This window comes from Lygodium microphyllum, chromosome 29, assembly GCF_053477565.2.
Source record: "Lygodium microphyllum isolate KBCC chromosome 29, Lygodium_microphyllum_v1.1.10, whole genome shotgun sequence".
Classification (NCBI taxonomy): domain Eukaryota; kingdom Viridiplantae; phylum Streptophyta; class Polypodiopsida; order Schizaeales; family Lygodiaceae; genus Lygodium; species Lygodium microphyllum.
In genome coordinates, this window is record NC_141163.1 from 22,166,073 (window position 1) to 22,173,967 (window position 7,895).

The window sequence follows — 7,895 nt, forward strand, 5'->3', positions numbered from 1 at the left end:
TGACTTTGATGAACTTGTGGCACTTCTTTTGCATGAAGAAGTGAAGCTTGGACTCAATACAAGTTCCAGTGGGTCTAAGAACAACAGGGACAATGTCTTCTACTCAAATCAAAGGGGTAGAGGTGGAAGAGGAAGGTCAAACTTTAGAGGAAGAGGGGCTAAAAATGCATATGAAGCCCGTGGATAGCAAGGTAGTGGATGGAAAAATAGGTAGCCTCAAGCAAATAGAGGTGCCTCTAATGCTCATGGAAGAGGGGGTTACTCATCTAGAGGAAGAGGTACCTGGCAGTAGCCCCAAATGAGCCATGGACATCAATCAAATGCAAATAAGAATTGTCATTATTGTGGAAAATAAGAGTATGTAACTAAAGATTGCTACAAGAAGCAGGATAATCAAAGAGCAAGAGGAAGGCAACATGGTAATTATGCCTCTTCTAGTGATATCCAGGAGGATGATAGGTTATTTGCTATGCAACATGTGAAGAAGGGTTTGCCTACAAAAGGCAAAGTAGATGGTGTATGGTATATAGACTCAGGGGCATCCAACCACAGGACTCCTCATGGAGAGTGGTATGACACATTGGTAGAAGGTGCTCATGAATATGTTTGCATATGGGATGATACATAGCATGACATTAAGCATACAGGTACCATTCCCTTGATGATGTACGGTGACAAGAAAAAGAGTCTATATGATGTGTTACATGTACCCTCAATTACCAAAAACTTGCTTTTTTTGGGACAAATGGTTGAAAAAAATCTACAAGTTAGATTCAATAGAGATGGATGCTACATTGAAGAGTATAATCAAGGAGGCAAACTCATTGCTGAAGGCAAAAGAAATGGTAAGATGTTTACATTGGATACAAAAATTCCAACCTTGAATGCTGCTATGTATTCACATGACAATGTTGCAATAAGGGACATTGAGATATGGCATAAAAGGATTGGTCATGCAAATGTTCAAAAGCTGAAAAATATGCAGCATACGCAAGTTGTACTTGGACTTCCTAAGATCAAGCATGTGGAATTGGGACATGTATGTCAATCATGTCAATTTGGGAAGCAATTAAGGCTTCTACTTATGAGGCATGTAAACACCACTACTAGATTATTACAGATTGTACATTCTGATGTATGGGGACCCTCATAGAATGTTTCTCTTGGGGGATCATGCTACTATGTGTCATTCATAGATGACTATAGTAGGTATACATGGTTGTATGTGTTGAAGCACAAGAGTGGTATCATGGATGCTTTTCAAGACTTCAAGAGACATGTGGAGAAAGAACTGGCTTGTTACATCTCATGCTTGAGATCTGATAGCGGTGGAGAATATGTCTCTAAAGACTTTGATCACTTCTTGGAAGCCCATGGGATAAAGAGTCAAGTGACATGCAGGTACACACCATAACAAAATGGTGTGGCAGAAACGAAAAATAGGGTGATCATGGAATTAGCTAGAGCCATGTTGAATGAGAAGAGCCTACCAAATGCATATTGGGCAGAGGCTATAATGACTTCTATGTATGTCATGAATCGTACACCAACAATAAGGATACATGAGGTGACTCTTCATGAGAGGCTTCATGGGATAAAGCCTGACATTAGCCATCTTAAGGTCTTTGGATGTTTGGCATATGTACATATTCTAGATGAGAAGAGGAAGAAGCTTGATCCAAAGGTAGAAAATACCATCTTTATTGGGTATGCACAAGATAGGAAGGCTTACAAATGCTACAATTCTTCTACTCATGAGACATTGGTCTCAAGAGATGCAGTATTTGATTAGCTGAATTCATGGCATGAGAAGAAGACCATCTTGATAGATAATGATGATGTTTGTCAGGAGACTTATGTACATGCAGGGACAAATGAGAGTGTAGAAAATTTTGGGCCTTATAAAGATGCAACTACATCAATTAGTCCTTGGATAGGTGGATTGAGGACTTCAGCATCTTTATCCCACTGACATGGATATGTCAGTGAGGGGGAGAAATGTGGATAATGGCAAAGGCAAGCTTGATGATGTTATCGGGCCACTCACTTTTGGTTATGATTCACCTGGCATTGATAGCTTGGATAGTGAGTTTAGCATTCCATCAATTGTGACTCCTAGTGTGAGACATAGATATGTACCACCTTATGAGAGAGAAGAGTCTCATACTACACCTCAGTTGAGGAGATAAGAAAGAGTCAAAAATCCTATGGATAGGCTTACATACAGTGGCTACACAGTGAGACACTATGCATATATGGCAAAAGTCACTAGCTTCTAGGAACCCACCAAGTTTTTTGAAGCTATTTTGGATTATCATTGATGTAAGGCAATGGATAAGGCAAGTGACACTTGGGATTTGGCTGATTTTCCTGAAGGAAAAATGCCTCTTGGTTGCAAATGGTTATACAAGGTGAAGTGCAAATTAGATGGCACATTGGAAAGATACAAGGAAAGACTTGTGGCAAAAGGATATGCACAACAATATGGTCTTGATTATGAGGAGACATTCAGCCCTTCCATTGCTAAAATGACAATTGTGAGAATAATGATTGCATTGGTAGCATCTAGAGGATGGAGTATGTATTAGATGGATATGAAGAATGCTTTCCGTAATGGTGATTCGATTGAGGAAGTATACATGGATCATCCTGAGGGCTATGTACATCCTGATTTTTCTACACATGTGTGTAGATTGAAGAAAGCATTGAATGGATTGAAGCAAGCACCTAGAGCTTGGAATGCTAACATAAGTGCATGCTTATAGAAGCTTCATTTTACTATGGGCAAGGCTGATCATAGCCTATTCACAAAGAAGACAAGGGCTAGTTGTGTGATATTAGTCATCTATTGGATGATTTAATCATTATAGGTGATGATGCCACGAGAATTGGAGAGATCAAGGAAATGTTACATGTTGAATTTCATGTCAAAGATTTGGGTGAACTGAAGTATTTCCTTGGGATTGAGGTTGTTTTTACACCTCATGGTACTTGATTGTTGCAAAAGAAATATGCACAAGACATGTTAACCAAGTATGGTGTGTTGGATTGCAAGACTTTGAGTACTCCATGGGAGAAAATTGTTAAGATACTTGTAGATATTGGGCATGATATTGAGAATGTCACTATGTATAAACAGATGGTGGGTAGCTTGATTTACCTTACCATTACTAGACCGGACCTTAGCTATTCAGTTGACTAATTAGCCAATTCATGCAGAAGCCTAGGAAGCCTCACTTGGATGCAGTGAGGAGGATCTTGAGATATGTGAAGGCTACATCAGATAATGGTCTATTCTATGAGCATGGTAAGCCTTTGAAGCTTACAGGATATACAAATGCTAACTGGGTAGGTAGTGCCTATGATGGGAGATCTACTAGTGGGTATGCATTTTCCCTTGGTATTATGGTCAACTGGAGTAGTAAGAAGCAACCTGTAGTTGCACTCTCTAGTACTAAGGCAAAGTATAGAGGTGCTACACTTGCTGCATGTGAGGCAGCATGACTCATGAAGCTTTTTGATGATTTGGGGATGCAGGGAGTCAGCAGGCTTATCACACTCTATTGTGACAACATGAGTAGTGTGCTCCTAGCTAGTAATCTTGTCTATCATGCTAGGACTAAGCACATTGAGGTACATTATCACTTTATCAGAGAAAAGGTGATTGCAAGTAATATTGATTTGGTCCGTGTGAGGACAGAAGACCAAGTTGCAGATATCTTTACCAAGTCATTGGGTAAAGATAAGTTTGTACATTTCAGAGAGCTACTTGGAGGGAAGTACCACACTTGAGCTTGAGGGGGAGTGATGAGAGTCAAGCTCAAGTACCTTTGGTTTGGTTTTGTTACCTTAGTTAAATAAGGTTTGGGTCACACTGACTCAACCATGGTTACATCTAGGTTAGTTTACTTATGTCTGTTTGGTTGTATGCACACATGAGTGTGTGAAAGATAATGAAAATTGGATAGGGAGCATGGTTGCTCTCCTTCTTGCCTAACCTTTGTCCCTCTCTCTCTCTGTGTTTTCTTTCATCCGCTTGGACAACTTGACCTTAGTGGACGACCACTATTCGGCCACTTTGACTCGGCCAGTCGGATGGATAGCCCGTTCGAGTTAGACACTTAGCCCACTCGGCCACGTGTCATTCAACCCATCAATACTCAGCCATTCTACCTCAGATGGTCTGAGTATAGGACTTGGACCTTTGGGATTTGAACCTCTGCAATTTTGATCACTTGGACTGAATGTGAATTTGGAAAAATTTGACATCCTCAGACCCTAATGAACCCTTAGAAGTGGCCAGTAACCGCACTTAGAGCCATGTTTGGCTGACACCAAAATGAGGGGAGAGCGAGAGATTCATTGTCCATCTAGTATTCACACTTCACACTATTTTTGACACTTAAAGTGCACTTGAAATCTAGAAGCTTGATTTTGCATCGCGCATGAAAAAGAGCACCACACACACATTGAATTCACATAAGTTGAGGGTTGTTTGCAATAAGAAGGAACACACCAAGAGGAGGAGAGGAGATTAGCATGGCAAGCACTACAGTGCATAGCAATATAGAACCATGAGTAATGAGCTAGAAAGTTGCAAGAAGACATAGAGATGGAGGAAGTCCAACGTGTATTAGCCCTAGCCAATAGGAATCGGACATGACCTAATGTAGAAAGGGAGAGAACACTAGAGGGGGACTTGTCGTTGAGCGAGCTTCTCACGAAGTAGCTCCTAGACAATACGGCCTTAGAGAGTAGAGTGGTAGCCCTAGCAACCTTGTTTCTCGTAGGGTTAGGAATTAACCAGGGCTCCAAGAGCCAGATGAAAATCCCGCAATCGTAAAGTAGTTAGAAAAATACTAGCCAGGTAATGACTTGTACAGCTTCGTAGAGCAATTTGAGAAAGTTGCGAGGCCAACTATCTCACAGATTTCACCCAATTCTTGCAACCCTTTGGCCTTTGCCTAGGCAACAAGGGTAGGACATGATACACTAGCTTAGATGTGGCAGAACAGAATAACTTCAACAACCTCAAGAATCTCTTCATCAAGAGGTTCTTCGAATACTGGGTATTCTGACAATCTCATAGTGCGAGTGATGAACATCAAGCAAAAGGACAAGAAGGACATTAGGGATTACGATACCCACATGCAGAGTCTCTTTAAGAGAATCCCATCTAACAAACAACCCAACGAAAGATTGGTCTCCATAGTGTTCATAAATGGAATTTACAGTGATGAACTCTACAAGGACTTAGGAAGCAACTCAAGCTTGCAGAGAGATGTACTAGCTAGGGTCTTCAAAGAGGCTATAGGAGTGGATGACCAACTCAAGGAGAGAATTTCCAAGAGCTCAAACCGAGATAATGCTAGCTCTAGATCCTCAGAGAAAACCTTAATATCTAGCAAACGGTTAGTCCCAATAAGCACCCAAGATAAAGGGAAAAGCATTGACCGGAGCCAAGAGCTAGCAGAGATGAAGCTGGAGTTAGCTAGGCTACAAGAGATGGTGATGAGACCTATGTGTCCACATGTCCAATGTGTGCATTGTGGTGGAAATCACCTTTTCGTAGAATGTTAGGATCCTAGGTCCCAACCTTGCACCAATTGTAGTAGGTTAGGTCATGATGCTATGCATTGCAGACTACCAAGGACACTTCCATACACCCAGCCATACAACTAGCCATACTTAGGGATTAGGCCAACACACTTCTTTGAAAGGGAAACTCCATTGGCTCTTTTAGCACCTAACGATGCAAAACCAACCATCCTTGGAAACAGAGATTAATCCCACATGCATACCTAGGCCACCTGGACCTTTTGTAACCCACCTAGTGACGACCGATGCTCCAGTCCATTATGTGGAGGAGCCAAATGATGAGAAAGCATACATGAGCCCTTACGTCTTGTATGGCAAAGAGGGTAGTCCTATTCTCATGGACTATCAACCAGTGCCAGTGATGGTGCTAGGCAAGGGTAGGGGTAGAGGCCTAGAAGGGTAGACCCAAGAGTTGATTACATGTTGGACTTGACAACACTAGAAACAATGCCTACTATTGCAAAACTTTTTAGCAAAATTGTACACAATTGGCACGTTGTTACCAAAATTGTACATTAATTTAAAGCAGATGCAGTGTTCATTGTTGCTGTTTTTGGAGGACGTGTCTCTATAGTCTGACCAGGAGATGTCGATACAAGGAAATTTTTGTACGGGAGAAAGGTGGTGCTATAGATAAAATTTGATAGATTTCCTTAGTGAATCCCAACCATGACCAGTTAAAATTTTCCCATACTCAATGTGAGGATCATTGGACACACCCTTATTCTTTTAAGGGTTTGATGCAGGAACCCTCTATGAAATCCTCACACCTAGTCTACCCACAACTATATATAAATCTAATGACTCTATGTGATTTGGTGGTCAACAATGCAGGATTGTACCATTAGATGTCAAAGTCCTTAAAGGCATCCATTCTAAGGTTTAGAGGGAGGGGGAAAGGAAATGAATTGGAGGAAAAAATTGAAAATTAGAAAAAGAATGAGGTCGTTCAATGATGTCAAGAGGAAGAAGGGGAACATGTCATGGTTTTTAAGACAATCTTCTTTAGAGGAAATGTTTTCAAGCAATGATCTATTTGAATTATTTTGCTAAAGCCAATGCATGATTGTTACAATAGATTTGGAGTGGTGAGCTCATTGATCACATACCACATGGGCATGGAGTTGCTAACTACACAAATGGAGACACATTTGAAGGTACATATGACATGGGAAAGAAGCAAGGGTATGGTGTCTACAAGTTTGCAAATGGGGTAGTTTATGATGGACAATATAGTAGCAATCTTAAGGAAGGTCTTGGAGTAGAAAAATATCTCGACAATAGCTCATATGATGGATTTTGGAAAGCTAGTAAAAAAGAAGGCTATGGGGATTTATACATATGCGAATGGTGATATGTATCAAGATGATTAGTTTGATACTAAAAGACATGGTGTGGGTACATGTTATTTCAAAGAAAGTATGAGCCAGTATTGTGGAACTTTGGCTCTTGGAAATTTTGATAATGGGGAATGGGTACTCAGAGATGGAAACTCTTACGAAGTGCAATTCATATCAAAGAGGGGGTCGTTATAGGTGGAGAGAGAGAGAGAGAGAGAGAGAATAATAGCTAATTTTTATGTCGCTATTTCCTTCGTCATCAACCTCTTCATGTTTCCCATCATTTTGATTGCAACCGTTTGAGAGAGAGAGATCATGGAATTAGTCGAGGCAGAAGAGAGAGGGTCAATTGTAATTCATGATAATCATCAACATTGTCATCGACACAAAACCGTTCAATGCAAGAAGGGAGCACCATCTTCTTTGGGAAGAGTAGAACTTTAGAGGGTAATTTATTTTAAATAAGGACATTTAGAAAAGGAAGAAGACATCGTGATAGAGAGAGACTGTTGGAGAAAGGAGGGGTCGTGAAGAAGAAGGGGTGCCATCTTGGCCGAATCAGAATGCTGGGGGGAAGAAGAAGTTGCGGAAGAGGCAGCATTGTGCTTTGGAAAACAAGGTCGCTCTCTGCATAATCACGAAGAAGGAGAAGAAGAAGAAGGGTGTATGCTTTAGTTCCTAGAGGATTGCAATGGAAACCCGATCCCTGTGATGGAGGAACTGTCGGTAGCATTGATCCTCAGATTGATGACATTAAACATAGATAAATCGGAATGAGAATTTGCACAAGAGGAGGGCATATCAATCATGTGGATAATGAACCTGCCGATGATTCCGTTGGAACCTACAACTATCTGATGGAAAGCCGAATGATCCGCCATAGCTGCTGCAATTGAGAAGGTACATTGACAAGATGATCATGATTATGATCTTGATTGTGCCATGATTATGACAAAT